The following is an 18190-nucleotide window of genomic DNA, read 5'->3' as shown; positions in this document are numbered from 1 at the left end:
GGAGAGCTTCCGTTCCGTTCTCCTCGGGACCGTCTGGGACAGTTTGTGCAATAGAATCAGAGTTTGCGTTCTCCTCTGTACCGTCTAAGCTAGACAGAAGTTCATACTCCCCGTCCCTGGAATCCGAGCCTCTGTTTGGCGCCTGCTTGATTAGCGCTCGCCGGTTTCGTTCAATCTGGCCCCCGCTCTCCAAAACCACAATATACGAGCGTGGCCGCTTTGCGCGCTGAAGCACCACACCTTTTCGCCTATAGTCCTTGACCCAAACAGAATCACCTGGCACCAACGGGAACATATGTCGGGCAGCATGCCGGAGATCATAAATTTGCCGCTGAGTCTCCCTGAAAGCTGCGTCTTTTTCCCGTGCTTCTTTCAGATTTGGGGTCTTGGGTGCCAGCTTCTGTGGGTGGAGAGGCAAGGTAGTGCGAAGGCGCCGCCCCATGAGTAGCTCTGCTGGCGTTTTTCCTTGGGGTCCCGGCGGCGTATTGCCAAAACATATCCTGTACACGCATTCGAGCAGACGACGCCCAGGAGTGCTATCACGTGACCTCACGCAACTTCCGTCGGCTGAAGCAGCGCTGGCGGCGCCTAGCGTTTGCAAAGCGACTCTAGAGAAGTTTCGGTTTTGTTTTCATGCAGGGACTCGAATTCACGCGCACTGCCTCGGCCCTCGTCGCATTTTTTTTTTTTTTGTCGTTGCGCGAGGGTGCGCCCAGCTTTTTTTTTTTTCCTCTTTGCGTGCAACGCGGCGCCTTTGTACTCGATTCACACGCACTGCCTGGGTTCTCGTCGCGTTTTTTTTTTTGTTCTCTTTACGCAGGCGTGGGCGCGACGTCATTGCACAGCTTTTTTCTTTTTGCGTGCAGCTCGAGCGAGCTCAGGCTCAGCATAGAGGAAAACCACATCCGCTGGTGTCCGTGCAGCGTATACCAGTGGATGCAGTGATACGTAGAGGTGCCGTCAAAAGTAAATGGAAGGCAATGTTAACGAAAAATTTAATAATTGCACCCCCCCCCCTTAATTCATGCATCCTTGAATACATATGTGCAGATTAATTGTGGTTGCGCGAATTGCACTGTCCACCAACAAACATGAACCATTATGCTTTAGATTTAAAGAAATTAATATTTTTTTTCACCAAGTCGCCTTCCATTTACTTTTAACGGCGACTGTACATACTTTTTCTTTTCCGCAGGCTTTCTAGGGGGCATGAGGTCGGCGCCGATAGCCAAGCGAGATGTCAAGCTTTGATGAATATAAACGCTGTTAAAGTAGTTAGCTTGTTTTTTCCGGGCATCACGCGTATGATGTGCTACTATTTAGTTTTTTGCTGCCTTCAATCAGCGCCTGAACTCTGTAGTGCTTTAGCACAATGAAAATGAACGTGTAACCCTGTTTATATAACATGCACATGTTGAACCCTTTTTCTCGAAACATGCACCAACTAGCCACCTGTTGGAGACGGAGGGGTCCTGGAGTTGACTGACTCGTTCAGCCCCGCAGGTCCCAGCTCCGAAGAACGATGTCGAACTCCGATATGGAGGAAACTGTACATAAGGTTTATTTTACATATTTACAGTCGAGATGGGAGTGTGTTGGTTACAAAACAACACCCCATTAAATGTCCTTCGTATTCTTGAGATCTCTGGCTAGGGAATAAAGTTCGGAAAACGTTCTCCAGTCAGGTGGACAGCTGTGGGCACTGGCGGTACCACCCACGTCAAGGGGCGGTGCTGAACTCTCCCGCAGCTCGGTCGATGGGAAAGCCAGCAGACCTCGAACACTGTCGTGTCGAATTGGCAGGTGCAGCACCTCCGTGGGAAAGGAAGGCCACGCCGTTTCCCAGCCGGTGGACAAGGGGAAAGACACGTCATCGAAGGCTCTCGTGTCGATTCAGCACTGTGTTGAGATCGGTGCCCCCTGGGAAAGTAAGTGCGCTGCGTTTCCCAGCAGGTGAAGGAGGGGCCTTGTACGCCCCCGCCTGATGTCCGAAACGCAGGACCTCAGCCTCAGTCAATGTAGCAGTCGCCTTTCAAGTAAAATCAACAGCGTGACCTTTCACGGCGTCACTCCGTCCGGCGACCCGTGGGCAGACTTGGCCACCTGACGCCGCCGCCGTCGCCGCTGTTCCCTGCCGCACCTTTGTTGCATGACTCACGTCTTCCTGGAATTCCTCCCAGGCCTGTGTTCGCCGGTCTTAACATACCCACCAAGTATCACTAAGGTAATAAGAGTTGAGAAGCTAGCTGCACAAGACTTCATTTTCGAAGAATGCCTGACATGAAGTGCGAAAAGAAACTGAACGCACGATTGAGCTGAAACCTGGAAAGCGTTAAGTCTAGTGCGCATATGTCGATCAAATGATATGTCGCCAGTCGGATTATGCAAGCAGTAGAATGTTCTGCAGTCTTGCGCACTGTTTTCCAGAGAAATTCGCAACTACACGCCTACCAGGTGGACTTCACCACATAATGGCATGCGCCCTTGTAGGGTAGATTCACCGCATGGCAGCAATGTCGTGAGGAAAGTGGGCACGTCAGAAAGACAAGACCATGACTCATTTTATCACCAGGAAATGTTAAGCAAATCAGTGTACTACGTGGTATCTTATTTCATGATTGCCCCGACAAAAGGCCCCGACGAAAGGGGGAAGGGGCACTGCTCGGCTTCTTGCGAACTTCTGGCCTGCATGACAGGCTGTGACTTTAACGAACGCTTACTTTCGCTGTGACTTCAATTTTCTGTTACCCTCCTTTCTCTTTCTTTTTCCCTCACCCCCTTCCCCCGTGTAGGGTAGCAAACCGATTATTCTTTGGTTAACCTCCCTGCCTTTCCTCTTCTACCTCCTCCTCCTACGCATTCCGCACTGCCCTCCACCCGCGCACTGTACTTTCGTGGCCGTTTTCTAGGTACTTCTGGGTTCAAAAGAGCTGAGAATTTAGCAAGTTGGTACGAGCACTTGTGTTGCCACTCCGCCTACGTCCTTGTGGTGTCACAGCACTTGTTCATCATCGGCGCGAATTTGTTTCCATCGCACTTTCATTTTAACTGAACAAGAGCAGTTAAAATGGACGAGCATCCCCAGCCACTCGAGCTGGAGGTCGTAAAAGTCGAGCCCGCGTCAAAATAGTATGAAGCGGTGTATCGCGCGAACCTGGTCGACGAGGCAGCCGTCAACGAATGGCTGGAAGCATACGGCGTCGAGACAAACACGTCCTGGATCGTCCAGAAGGTCCAAAAATCAGGAGAAAGGTACGTTGCTGAATAGGCGATACTGTTTTTATCGCTGTATTCCAATTATTTTCAAGGCATTCTACTCGGATGTGCACTACACGTCACTAGCTAGCGAGCATAAATCGCTTTGCTGCGCAGAGCTACCGCAGCCGCCTGGCCTAAAATAGACAAAGGGAAGAACGGTAAACGGATATGCATGAAAAAAGGGAGGGGGGGGGGGGGTACTTAAGCTCCGCCTTAAGGGTATGACGCGTAGCGTTAATGCCCCAATATAAAATTATTTTTTTTTTTTGGGGGGGGGGGGGAGGAAATGGCGCAGTAATTGTCTCACATCTCGGTCGACAACTGAACCACGCCGTAAGGGAAGGGAGAAAGGCGGGAGTGAAAGAAGGAAGACAGAGGCGCCGTAGTGGAGGGCTGCGCAATAATTTCGACCACCTCACATCTCGAGATCTTTAACGTGCGGTGACATTGCACTGCACATGGGCGCCTTTTGCGTTTCGCCTCCATCGAAACGCGGCCGCCGCGATCGGGTTCGAACCCGGGTCTAGCCGTGCGCAGAATTGGGAATTCTTAACATTTATAGATCCTTGGGAGCTATCTTACCACTCCAAATGGTTTATGGAACAATACCCATTTGGTTCCAACTGAGAATTGTTCCATAAACCAGTTGAACTGAAAATGATTTTCCCCATGGCTGTGATGGCAAGTTCTGCCACAAGTGGAGCTTGTGTGACAATCCGCTGGGCAGGTTGTGATGACGCTGCAAGATCACGTAACCTAGGTGGCCCACCTGCCCCCTGGTCTGCTTCTCTGGGGACTTTTCATGGATTTTCTCCGACACGAGGTCCTGCCGCGTTAAAAAAAGTATAAATTGATTATTGGTTACCTGAATAAAACAGAGCTATGCCTCGTTTCATAACTTGTTGCAGTGGAGTGTAAAGTATACAAGCACGAGGCGACGGCATCCAGACTCGTGTAGTTGTCTGGCAAGAATGAGGGTGAGACTCGGCATCAGCTTGAAGTTGAAATACTCACTCCACTGCAACGAATTGTGAGACAAAATGTTTGCCAGTGCTATCAACCCGACAACTCCACTTTGAGTAAAATTAACGCTTCTAAAATCACTCAGCAAAACAAACTAACAAGCATAACTTCTGCAAACCCTTCACCTTTTCACAAGTTGCATGATTAACCACTAAAGTAAACACTAGGCAGCTGTAGTGTTTAACTGCAGAGGTAACAGAAGTTTGAATGATCTGAGATGGCAGTTTCAGATAAGATCACATAATGAGAGGCTGGTTGACAATATAAATCTACCTAATAATTTTGTAGGCCTTTGCCGGCTGACTGGGGAGAATAATATTAAAATAATATGTGCATCAATGTCAGACAGCTACTCACTGCAAGAGCTCATCTCAAATAACAGTAAATCAAATTTAGCAGTCAATTTTGGTCAAAATTCTTAAGTGAAATCCACACTTCAGAAAGCATGCACCTGCTCCTGTGCAGACTTTGCATTTTCATGAACTATTTATGTAAAGTCTTCTTTTCATGCAGTGTGCTGTTAGCCTGCATGATAGAAGGACAGTTAGGTTTGCTGACAAGTGAACAAAGAACTGCGCAGCATTTTTGCAGTAAACCTGCACTGCAGCTCTTAAAACCATTCTGTTCTAGTATAATTTAATTTAAACAGCATGTAGTAACGCCACTACTCCTGCTCAATGTTTCATCTGTGTGGTTTTCAGAATGGTCTTCCACAAGGTTTGGCGTTGCCAGCACAACAAGCGAAACAAGGTGTCAAGTCGGCGCAATTCCGCGTGCATGGCTAGGCTTGACATCAAGATAAAAAGCTTACCGAAGCCACAAGGAGAAATGATGAGTACCTGCGAAGGAATGTGCCCTTGGTTGCCATCATATGAATTGATAGCAGGCATACCCATAGCACACAGTCAGCAGATGCCCTGCGCCTTCTTCGTGGAACCCGCACTACGCGGGAAACATTCCTGCAATACTTCAGTGATGGGATGACAGTTAGCGAAGCACGCAGGCTGCATGAATCTAAGCTTTGCCTGGAGGAAAATGGACCAGTGTTGTTGGCCAACGGTGCCTTAAATCCTTTGGAAAGAACCGTGCAGCACTGGCACAATGTCTGGAGGACTGCGTGCTTTGGCGGTACCACTATGGCGGTATCCACTTTGGCGGTATCCACTACTGAAGCTGGAGGAGAAGGCACCCCTCTATGCAGCCAACGGTATGCGAAAACTTGTTACAACATCCCTCATCATGGAGTGCATGTAGCTAAACATAGTGTCTCATTATTTTATCTAAAGTATTGTGCTTGTGGGTAACTGTAACCTGCCACAACAATTTCATGTAGGCCAGTACCTGTGTAAAATTTTGGACCCTTGTATTTTGACAATCACACAGCATGATCTGTGCAGGCGTTCTTCAGTGTACAGAGCCAGATTCTGAGACTCTTAGTGCATATAATGTGCCTGAAATCTCTTGTGAGTGTACACTTGGCTTCTCACAATTTCCAGGCACTGATGTGACGGTGCGCCGGAGTGACAATACCACCTGCTGGGCTATTCTAGTTGTCACCCCCATCATGAAGCGGGCCCAGGCACTGGATGCTGCAAGAGACATAGTCTTTATAGACTCCACGGCCTCTTGCGACAGCACAAAATGCACCGTCACGGTGGTGCTGGTGGCAACAATGGCTGGTGCTGTGCCAATAGCGGTGCTACTTCACAATGAGCAGAGCACAGAAGGCTACGTGGCTGCATTTCAACTTCTAAAAGACACTCATCCTTTCTGCTTCGGAGGTCAGGCCGTAAGTAGGAAAAACAATAACACTGCCTTTAATTTGTGCATTGCACAAGCTAACTTCAAGAAAATATGCCTTCATGTTTCCTTCCCCATTACTTCACCACCATAAAATGTGGTTGTCTGCCAAGAATGTGGTTGTCTGCCAAGAAGTCTATTTCATTTCAGAAGGAACATGATCCGTAAATTATTCCTCTCTGCAAACTCTACCAATAACTCCCCCTGCTGTTCCCAGAACCTATGTCATAGTCGCCTACTGCGTGGTCTCCTTCTTTCCTACCTTGGCATTGAAGTCAGCTATCAGTACACTGCAGTGTGTTTTTATTTCGTTCTCTGCAGATTCCTCGTCTTCATAGCAGCTTTCAGCGATCTGGTCATCATGGCTAAATGCGGGTGCATACGTTTGTACCACCTTCAGTTAGTACTTAAGGTTATTTACGATAGCTGCCACCCTCTTGTTAATACTATAAATTCCTCTATGTTGCCAGCTATATTCTGACTGATAAGGAACTCCACACCTAGTTCTGCTATCTCCACTAATCCACGATAGCATAGTATGTGCCCACCTTTTAGGACTATATGCCTCATCTGTCCTAACCTCGCTATGCCCCACGACATCCCATTTAATGCCTGCTAGTTCCTCCAGCAGCACTGCTAAGCTAGCCTCACTGGATAAGGCTAGAGTTAAGCGTCACCAGGTTCAGTTTCCAGCGGCGGTCTGTCCAGAGCAAGAGATTCTTGGCACCCTCTGTTGTGTCACAGGCCTGACCGCTGCCTTGGTCAGTTGCTGAGCTGCCGCTGGAGACAGGGTTAACTAGTGTATTCATACAGGAGGTTTCGACCAAGTACTACACCAGGGCGGCCAAATTCTGCTCTGGTGAGGAAGTGCACTGTCGGTTCTGGTCACCGATGTCAAACCTAACCCCAGGCCTGGTTATGCAGTTCCATCGACAAGCGGATTGGGTTATTTCTACTTAACAGCAAGCTAGCCATGGCATCCATGTCATGGATACTGACCTTTTTTCTTTTTTTTTGGTTTCAACCGAAAAGTCCAACCCCTACTAGTAAGCCAGAGTCCAGAGTATGCATACGCTCTCACTTCTGCATAGTGATATTATTTGAGCTGCTTTAAACTGCGGCAGAATTTTCTTGTCTGTGATCCTCATTATAACAGTCCTCTGAAAGTAGCGGATATACGCCAGGATTCACACTATGTGCAAATGTTTGGCAACAGATGATGTAAAGTCAGATTTCTAGAAGAAAGCTAGCCACAATATTGTTAATCAAAAACAAAGATCCAAGGATGAATCCTTGCAGGTCACGTGAAGAACAAACGCTAAAAGCTATCAATTGTTCTTGGCTTGATAGGCGTGCTGAAATCGGCTATTGTTCTCGCTGCAGGCACCACACGTATTCATGACAGACAACTCCAGTGCAGAGAAGACTGCACTGCAGGAAACATGGCCTACAGCCAGGCAGCTTCTGTGCCATTTTCATGTGGCCCAGGCAGAGTGGCGCTGGCTGACAGCTGCCCACAACCATGTTGGCAAGGACCAGAGACGGCAACTAATGTCAACATTCCAGGAGGCAAGTTTTGTCCAAACGTAGTTCTTTTTTAAAGAGGGGGACTGTGCGAAATTACAGGCACAGCGTAAATGTGCATATGTGTATGTGAAAGGCACTGGCACATTTCTCACTAAAGGATTCCAAACTCCAACTACAGGTCATGTATGCTGACACAGAAGAGAAGCTGGAAGCTGCGAAAGCCAGGCTTGGGTCTGAATCCCACCAGGGCTACGTAGAACGGGTGAAGGCATTCCTCAAAAGGGAGGAGGAGTGGGTGCTCCTTTTCCGTGCAAACATCACCACACGGGGGCACAACACAAATAATTTCTCTGAGGCCACCATCCGTATCCTCAAAGACATCGTGCTCAGCGGAGCAGAGGCCTTCAACGCCGTTGCACTAGTGGATGCAGTGGCCGTGGTGTGGGAGAGATACTTCGAGAGCCGCATCCTCCGCCATGCTAACAGCCGTGTTGCCAGTCATCACCTGGCTTACAAACGGCTCCTTTCCCGGATGCCATCAGGAGCTGCTGACACCATACGACTAACAGGCCACAACCTCTATGCAGTGCCCAGTGCCACACGCCAAGACACAATATATGAAGTGTCAGCAGATTTTGGAATGTGCAGCTGCGCAGCAGGAAAACAAGGTGCTTTTTCCAAGCACCAGGCGCTTGTCCATGAAACTTTTGGGGGATTGTTTCCCAATGCTCCGCCCCTGAACACAGGAGACAGGCATCAATTGGGCAAGCTGGCCTTAGGCAACAAGTGCCCCCCTCGGGATTTCTTTATGCCCTTCCTGGAAGGAGAGCAGCCTCAAGAAGAGCCCGACCAGGCAAGCTGCAGTTACGAAAACCCACAGGCTTGTGAAGCAAGCCACATGCAAGATGACTGCCAGCCCTCCACATCAAGACAGCTGTCACCTACTGCGCAAGACTGTGATCAACCCCAGCTTGCCCAGGTGCATATTCCCTGTAAAGTTCCTTCTCATTCTAAATCCTTCTTTCCTCAGCAATGCCAGTGCAGGTAAAGACAATGAACATTTTTTCTGGTTGATCTTTGCAAACTTGTAGAAAAGACACTTTTTAGAGTTCATGCTGAAAGTAACACAAGTGTAGAAATACAAATTCTAGAATTCTCTGCGATACATATTACCTTGCCGATGTTAGTTGCACATTCAAGTCTGCAGCTTTCCATTCAGATGAAAGGCTATACCAGGCAAGAATGAATAAATGAGCCACAGTTTTGTCTGTAAATGCTGGGAACATTTGCAACGGACGTATATATCAAGAATGTTAAACTCAGATTGTTCCACTGACCAGGTCTTTACCGTATATGCATGAAGAGGTATGCCTTGCTACAGTGAAGTTTCATGTCCAGCAAATGAATATTCTGATTCAGCTCAGAGCTTACTGCAAGGATAGCAATAGGGTGCCACGGTCATAATTGGCTACTTGTAGCAATTTCAGACAAGTTTAGTTTAGTTTATGAGGATTTAATGTCCCGAATCAACTCAGGCTATGAGGGACGTCGTAGTGAAGGGCTCCGGATATTTCGACTACGTGGGGTTCGTTAACGTGCACTGACATCGCACAGTACACGGGCTTCTTAGAATTTCGCCTCCATCGAAATTCGACTGCCGCAGCTGGAATTGAACCAACGTCTTTCGGGTCAGCAGCCAAACGCCATAACCATTGAGCCACCGCGGCGGCTAATTTCAAAGAAGTGTGCATGCAAATAATGAGAATGCTAATATATAAAAAGAAAGAAAACCAACATGGCAATCCTCAGCTGCTGCAGCCCAGCCTGCTACTAGAACTTCCATCATAGGGTAGATGATAGCTGCAGAGCTTTGGACATTCGAAACGCTCAAAGTGGACAGAATCTAGTCATTCAGTTTCACAACCTTTCATGCAGGAAAGAGAAGATGTGTACCAGAGCTTGGAGTCCCAGCTGCGCCGCCTGCATGCCATGAATGAGCACAACCCTGCATATCTAGAAACCCTGCGGTGTCTTGGGCATGAGCTGGACCGCGTGCCCAATGGAAATGACGCAGCTGGGCTTATGCTTGCCTTCAAGGCAACCGCAGCAGCACGGAGGCACCGGGGACGTCAAATCCGGGTGCAGCCTACAAGCATTGCGAGACGCCGGCCGGGGTTGACAAGGGGCTCCAAAAGGGTGGCAGCTGGACGCCCACCAGTCAACCCTGTTCCAAGAGGCCAAAAAAAAGGCCCCACTCCCTTCGGAGTAATGTGCTAGAAAATGTCCGAAGTGCAAAATTGCACTGAGGACATTTCTCGAGAAGATCAAATGCAACATGTCTATTCTTGATAACACACTTGATTTTGAGGGGCGTGTCATGTACCGCACGCAACACTGTGCACTTGCTTGTGATGTCAGGTTTGTGCTGCTAGCTGGAAACGCATGCATTTTAAGAAGGAATTTTGCACCACACGATTGATGCTCATGAATAATTCAGTAAAAGTACGGTGCATAGTGCCCCTGACAGTGGCCTTATCCTGAAGTCTTCCTATTCCAAAATCTGATGTGAGTTCTCATGTGTGCTGTTCTCATAATTCTTGATTTTTTGGTTTGGTATGGTTTAGTAGGGTTTAATGTCCCAAAGCAACTCAGGCTATGAGGGACGCCATAGTGAAATTCCGACCACCTGGGGGTTCTTTAACGTGCACTGACATCGCATACTACTCGGGCCTCTAGAATCTCTCCTCCAAAGAAATTCAACCGCCGCGGCCGGGATCGAACCCGCGTCTTTCGGGTCAGCAGCCGAGCGCCATAACCACTGAGCCACCGCAGCGGGGCCTTGATTTTTTGATCGTCTTCTAACAGTCCGGCAGACTGCTGCAAACTGTACTGTTTGGTCATAGCTATGCTCTTTTCTGCTTGAAAAGAGTAGCATGGCTCTCTAACGCTCCAAAGGTGACCACAGCTCTGAGTCTGCAATTCTGCTGGGTGTTCTTGTGCATGTTTGTCATTCCTTGGCATTTTCCCTCACTCTATGGTGGACTCCAATGCATCAGAGGCTTTTGTACACTGCAACATATCTTTGGTTTTTTGCACTGCTTTGCCAGTTTCTTTTTAAAGACACACGGTGTTTTCAAGATCCTTAAGACAGCCTTCAGCGACCACCTCTCTGATTTAACCACTTCCCCGCTGGCCATGACACAATCAAGCAGCAGGTCTTCCGTTGCAGTGCTGAAGATGCACTGGTTAACTTGCAACCTTGCAGCTGCCAGTCTAAACTTTTCACCTTTCCCCTCCTTCATACTGTAAAGTTTTACTGCCCATCGCATGGCCAAGTTTTGTTGAACACTGTAAGGTGAACTTTGCTTTGAGGCTTTCTTCTACATTTTGTGCACTGCCTCAGCTTTAAGCCTGCTCGGAAACACAAACACGGCTATTGGCCCTTCAAGTGGGATCTATGACAGCTGCACGGCTGCCCTATATCATATTGATGCATGCATTCGAAGAAACAGAAGTAGTGCATGCACTAGAAGAGGAAGAAGTTAGTTGGCTCTCGCGCGCACGTTCGAACCACTGAGGGACCGCCGCAGGTTTTTCGTCTCTGCGCTGGTGTTCTTTTTGGCGTTGCACGCTCCAGTTTGGTGGAGCAGTGCTGGGTACGCTTCCCGACCTGCACACTCTGTACAGCGCCACTACGGACCTCACACCGGTTCACCAGCGACCCAGCCGCCGTCTCCGCGGAGAGTCGCCTGAATTTGGGCCGCTTCCCCCGCCAACAAGGACGACGCAGCCTTGACCGCCGAGTTCAACTGACATGGCCACTGACACCAGGACCCCGCCGCCGATCCAGCCTCTACCGTCGAGTCCAACTTCCATGGCCGCTGACACCAGGCCTTTGGCGCCAATCCTTTGCCACCCACCGCGAACACCGCCATCTTTCCACGGTGACGTGTTCGAAGACGCTGAGGACTGGCTGGAGACCTTCGAGCGGGTCGCACGCTACAACGGCTGGTGTGACGAGCGCAAGCTCAATAACGTCTACTTTGCCCTGGAAGAGTGCTCGGACGTGGTTTGAAAACCACGAGGCTACCCTTCCCACCTGGGAGACGTTCTGCCGGAGTCTCCTGGCTACGTTCCCCAACGCTGACCGCCGGGAGAAGGCTGAAGCTGCGCTGCACTCTCGAAATCAGCGCACAAACGAAAGCGTGCGCATGTACACCGAAGACATGGCCCGTCTTTTCAAGCGCGCCGACCCCAACATGACCGAGAAGAAGCTGCGCCATCTCATGCGTGGGGTTAAGCAGGAGCTGTTCGCAGGCCTCGTGCGCAGCCCACCCCGCACGGTGGCGGAATTTCTAACCGAGGCCACCACGATGGAGACGACGCTGCAACAACGGGCCCGCCAGTACAACCGGGACATCAACTGCATGGTGCCCGAAGGCTTTTCGTCGTGTCTCGACGGCAGTGCAGACACCTTGCGCGAACTAATTCGCTCAGTTGTCCGGAAGGAACTTCAACGGATCCATCTGCCCCAGGTTGCACCTGCGCCGCTGGCAACGCTGACTGAAGTCGTCAGGGACGAGGTGCGACAGGCTGCGCAGGCACCTCCTGTCCCCGAAGCGCCGTCCCGGTTGGATGACAGACCCATGTACGCATCCGTTGTACGTCGCACAACAGGCTACGGTCCTAATACCCCAACGCCTGGCGTGAGCAACGTCGGCACACGTCACGCAAGCGTGCCTGGCTACGGTATGGCCCCGACGACCCCCGTGAGTAACATCGCTGCATATTCCGCAACCGCATCTGCTACAGCTGGGCCACGCCCTCGCAAGTCGGATTTGTGGCGTACACCGGACCGCAGGCCTCTTTGCTACCACTGTGGGGAGCCCGGTCACCTATACCGTGCATGTCCGTACCGCCAAGTGGGCCTTCGCGGTTTCCATCCCGACGCACCTTGCCCTCAGAACGGCGAACGACCGCATGAGATTGCGCAGCATCTCTGAGCACGCCAGAACCCTGTCTACTCTGGAAGGCGCGAATCCCGTTCGCCTTCGCCTCTCTGTTATCGCTCTTCTAGCCCTGGCCGCCAGAGTAGCTCTGCTGGCCGTCGCTCGCCGAGTCCGCGTCGGGAAAACTAACACCAGCGACCTCTGGAGGCAAGGCCGCTGACGTTGGGACGTGTCAAGACCCTCCATCGTGCGACCCTCGAGCCGACGATACCTCGACAGTGAGAGGCAGCGACAGAATCAGATACGCTGCATCCGATTTGCGTGTGACAATTGATGGTACTCAGATTACCGCGCTGCTCGATACCGGTGCTGATTATTCTGTTATGAGCCGTGCCTTTGCTGCAGAACTCAAGAAAGTTCTGACATCGTGGACGGGGACCCCCATCCGCACCGCTGGTGGCCACCTAATTTCCCCTGTGGGCAAGTGCACGGCTAGAGTTGGGATTAGTGGTTTCACGTACGTTGGTGAATTTGTCGTACTCCCCGAGTGTTCCAGAGACTTGATTCTGGGGATCGACTTCCTGCAGTCGAACGGCGCTCTGATTGACTTCCAGGAGGCACGTGTCACGTTCTCGACCAAACAGGCCGTGGCGCGCTTGACTCCGGCGATCCCTGCAGCAACGCCCTGCGCATTGTCGAGAACGACGTTACGGTGCCGCCGCGGTGCAGTGTTCTGGTACTCGTGCGGAATGACCTCTTTCACGACTACGAGGGCCTAGCGGACAGCCATAGTCCACTGCTGCTTAAGCGGGGACTTCCCGTTGCAAGAGGTCTCGTCCAACTACGTGACGGCCGCACCCACGTCCTCCTGACTAACTTTGCCAACGAATATCAGCACCTGGCCAAAGGCATGGCTATTGCCTTCCTCCACGACGTTGCTGACGTTCCAGGTTTGTGCACCGTGGGAGGACCCACTCCGGAGTATGCTGGCCCGCATCACGTTCTTGAGTCAGTCAGAATAAATCCTGCCCTGCCGTCGGTTCAGAGGGATCTTCTGTCGGACCTCTTGGCAGATTTTGCGGACTGTTTCGCTACGTGCTCGAAGGTCGGCCGAACTCCACTCGCCAAGCATCGTATCATCACTGATGAGACTACGCGACCCGTCTGCCAGCGCCCATATCTTGTTTCCCCGGTGGAGAGAGAAGCCATTCAGAATCAGGTTGCCGAGATGCTTGCAGACGATGTCATTCAGCCGTCCACCAGTCCGTGGGCATCGCCTGTGGTTCTTGTCAAAAAGAAAGGACAATACTCTGCATTTCTGCGTGGACTACAGGAAACTTAACAACGTGACCAAAAAGTATGTTTACCCGCTGCCCAGGATAGATGACGCGCTCGACCGATTGCGGAATGCCCGATACTTCTCGTCATTAGATCTTAAAAGCGGCTACTGGCAAATCGAAGTGGACGAGAGAGACCGGGAGAAGACTGCTTTCGTGACGCCTGACGGCCTCTATGAGTTTAAAGTGCTTCCATTTGGTCTGTGCTCAGCACCGGCCACGTTCCAACGCATGATGGACACTGTTCTCTCCGGCTTGAGATGGCAGTCCTGCTTGGTGTACCTGGACGATGTCGTTATATTTTCGACCACCTTTGACCAACACTTGGAGCGGTTGCGCATTGTGCTACAAGCGCTCAAATCCGCGCAACTCACCATCGAAGCCGAGAAATGCCATTTTGGCTTTGAGGAACTCCACTTTCTCGGTCACGTTGTCAGCGCACAAGGTGTTCGCCCGGACCCTGACAAGACTGCTGCCGTCTCAGGTTTTCCACGCCCAACTGACAAGAAGGCCGTTCGCCGGTTTTTGGGCCTGTGCTCCTATTATAGGCGCTTTATTCAAGATTTTTCAAAAATCGCGGAACCGCTGAACGCACTGACCCGTGACGACACGCCCTTCCTGTGGGGGACCGACGAAGAGGCTGCATTTATCGAGCTTCGCAGCCGCCTGCAAAGCACTCCGATACTCGGCCATTTCGACGAGCATGCTGCCACGGACATCCACACTGACGCCAGCAATGTTGGCCTTGGTGCAGTACTGATCCAGAGGCAAGACGGTGCAGAACGGGTCATCAGTTATGCTAGTCGAACACTTACGCGCTCCGAGACCAATTATTCTACGACGGAGAAAGAATGTCTTGCAGTGATATGGGCCATCTGCAAGTTCCGACCGTGCCTCTACGGACAACCCTTCCGTGTGGTAAGCGACCACCACTCCTTATGCTGGCTGGCGAGCCTCAAAGACCCCTCAGGACGCTTGGCTAGATGGAGCCTACGCTTGCAAGAATACGACTTAACAGTAGTTTACAAGTCTGGCCGTAAGCATCAGGATGCGGATTGTCTGTCGCGCGCGCCTATCCCAATCAATACTGAAGAAACCATCGATGATTTTCCTTTCCTGGGCTCTGTTAGTACCACCCAAATGGCGCAGCTTCAGAGGGCGGACTCGGAGTTGGCCCCGCTCATCGATTACCTCGAAGGCAGTGATGCTCCCATTCCGCGTGTTTTTCTTCGAGGGCTTCACTCCTTCACTTTACGGTCTGGTGTTCTCTACAAGCGCAACTTTGCCAGCAGCGAAGAAGTGTTCCTATTTGTCGTACCATCACAGCTGCGGTCTGAAATCTTGAGTGCCTGTCATGATGCACCATCCGCCGGCCACCTTGGAGTCAGCCGTACACTCACGCGGATTAGACAAAAGTATTATTGGCCCAGGTTACTCCCATCGGTGCGGGCCTACGTAAAAACATGCCGTGAATGCCAACGTCGGAAGACTCCTCCATTGAAACCAGCCGGATTTCTTCACCCCGTCGATCCACAGAAGACCCCCTTCCAACAAGTGGGCATGGACCTCCTTGGTCCATTTCCGAAGTCTTCGTCTGGAAAGCGTTGGATAGTCGTTGCGACTGACTACCTCACACGGTACGCTGAGACCACGTCTCTTGCCAAAGGCACTGCTGCTGACGTGGCGCAGTTCTTCGTCCACAACGTTGTCTTGCGTCATGGAGCACCCGCCGTTGTTGTTACTGACCGCGGAACTGCTTTCACGGCCCGCTTAACCCAGTCCGTGATGACTCTGACGCACACGAGCCATCGACGTGCTACGGCGTATCACCCGCAGACAAACGGGTTGGTAGAGCGACTCAACCGCACACTAGCCGACATGCTATCAATGTACGTGGACGTTGAGCATCGAACTTGGGACACCATTCTGCCGTACGTAACGTTTGCGTACAACACCGCCCTGCAGGAAACAACACGACTGACCCCCTTTCAGCTTGTCTTCGGTCGCCAGGTGACCACTCCGTTGGATGCTATGTTGCCCGTCGACCCTTACTGCGACTCTGACGCTGACCTCGACGTGGATACCTTCGTTCAGCGTGCTGAGGAAGCGCGTCAGCTAGCCTGCTTGCGAATCCACCCAGGAGACTGACGCCGCTAGGTACAACCCTGGGCGTCGTTTCGTCAGTTATGCGCCCGGCGACCTTGTGTGGATTTGGATACCTGTTCGTCGCCGCGGGCTCTCTGAAAAGCTGCTGCGCCGATACTTCGGCCCTTACGAAGTAGTGTGCCGCATCAGTGATGTGACTTATGCAGTTGCTCCCGCCCCGACAGCTTGTTCATCGCGCCAGTCGCACCGAACTGAAGTCGTACACGTTGTTCGCATGAAGCCTTACCACGACCGGCTACCTGACTGAACTGCGGTCCACTGCAGCTGTGTTGTACCCTTTCCCTGACTTTTCTCTCCTAGTCGCATTGTGTCGATGCTGCAGACGAGGGGGGCAGTGATGCATGCATTCGAAGAAACAGAAGTAGTGCATGCACTAGAAGAGGAAGAAGTTAGTTGGCTATCGCGCGCGCGTTCGAACCACTGAGGGACCGCCGCAGGTTTTTCGTCTCTGCGCTGGTGTACTTTTTGGTGTTGCACGCTACAATATGTACAATCGAAGCCACTGTTACCACATTTTCCTGTTGTTGATAGGTTGAGAGGATTTGGCTGTGTAACTAAGATTGCTTTTGCGCAAAATGTTTACTTGGTAGAGATGAGGCTTGGGCATGTTGGTATGACATACTTAAGGGAAACAAATAGCGCACAAGAGAAGACGGGACAAGCGAGGAGATACAGACAAGCGCTGTGAAGACCCGTCTTCTCTTGTGCGCTATTTGTTTCCCTTAAGTTTACTTGGTGTTTCTTGTGCACTTGCTAAATGGCAAAGGCGCTGCCTCAATAAGTGTCGGAGCAGTGTACATAAACAACTCTCCAAGACTGCTAATTCCTCCATATGGTTTCATCAAGGGGTCTCACTAAGAGTAGTTTTGTATCTTATGAGCAATGATGTTAGTCAACTGTATGTGTCATTTGCTGATGACTTTAAAAAGCTGTTTTGAAATGTTCGATCACTATCTGTCCAGACTATTCTGGAATTTGGAGGACGAAGTGTCAAGCTGCTTGAATTGAATGTGCCAAATTTCATAATTATCAGTGAAGGGAAAACTAACACACTAGCAGTGTGCACAACACAGGAAGTGATGTCAGCATACCCTTGTTCTATTGTCTTTTACCTATAGCCAAGTTACCATTCTATGCCACATCTTTTGTGGTCTTCCTTCTGCCCTGAGGTAACTTGGTACAATGGCGTTCTACAATGTTTCACCTAATTCAGATGCTTTTGAAGTAGCTGTGAAATAATTTGTGATTGGAGTTAGTCAAGGTCATTTTGAGAAACAAAAAGTTATCATGAAAGCATCTCACTGTGGGAAGCCAGCACTTATTTATTTTCTTCACTGTTGAGTCTTCAATTCCACCATTCCATGTGAGCATATTAAAAACTGTCCTGGGCTTAATTTAAACACTCTTGTCTCATCTTATCATGGCACCTGCGCAACACATGAATCATATACCTATGAAATCATCAAATAAAAAAATAAACGTGCCACCGTCTCCGCTTAAAAGGAGTGCCTAACGTAGGGCCGACATGACGACCGCAAATTCACCACAGTGCTCTCAAACGGCCGGCGTGGCTACTCGTTACAGATTGCACAAAACAGCCCACTGATCTCGGAATCAAGTTTCACAATCCCGAGCCTCTCGCTTAGTGAACACACAAACCGATAGTTCAGAGCGGTTGCTGTTGTGAACAGCGCGTCACAACAAAGGGTGCGTTCGCACAGCTACTTCGTTAAACTGCATGTAATAAATGCGCTTCCACTTGGCCAGCCTTCACAAAACAAGTTTGTAAACAAGTTCCATGTACACCATTTGACAACGCTAGTCCCCAAGGCTGGAGGGTGTTTCGCGATCGCAAGTGCTCTGTGAAATGTTTATGTAGTAAACTTTCGCAGCCGTGACTTCACATAACTGCTTGCTGTAACTCTGCCAACATTACGCCCCGGCTTTCGCAACAGTGCCACTGTGGTCCCTAAAAATACTTGCAACCCTAGTATCACCTCGAACGGCAAGCAACCGAGCAAATGTTCCAACATTACACACTACTAGCTAATTGACAAACTGCAAGAAAAGGCGTACCCAGCATCCAACGGCACTGCTTGCATAGATCCTTGGCATCACATATTTATAACG

The 18190-nt window shown here is 50.4% G+C and overlaps 2 pseudogenes across 1 annotated transcript; both read left to right on the top strand.

Moving 5' to 3' along the window:
- Nucleotides 1–448, top strand: part of LOC149347024 (uncharacterized) — a 42528-nt pseudogene extending 42080 nt beyond the window's left edge.
- A 4492-nt stretch (nt 449–4940) lies between these two features.
- On the top strand, nt 4941–10344 carry LOC149347023 (uncharacterized; annotated as a pseudogene). The gene is made up of 5 exons (XR_016292493.1): nt 4941–5488; nt 5778–6070; nt 7465–7650; nt 7787–8587; nt 9544–10344. The product of XR_016292493.1 is annotated as an uncharacterized LOC149347023 (transcript).
- The last annotated feature ends 7846 nt before the right edge of the window (nt 10345–18190 follow it).

This window comes from Amblyomma mixtum, chromosome 4 (assembly GCF_055824585.1).
Source record: "Amblyomma mixtum isolate Tamu chromosome 4, ASM5582458v1, whole genome shotgun sequence".
NCBI classification, from domain to species: Eukaryota; Metazoa; Arthropoda; class Arachnida; order Ixodida; family Ixodidae; genus Amblyomma; species Amblyomma mixtum.
The sequence above is the reverse complement of the archived record's forward strand: the minus strand, read 5'-3'. Positions and strand labels throughout refer to the sequence as shown.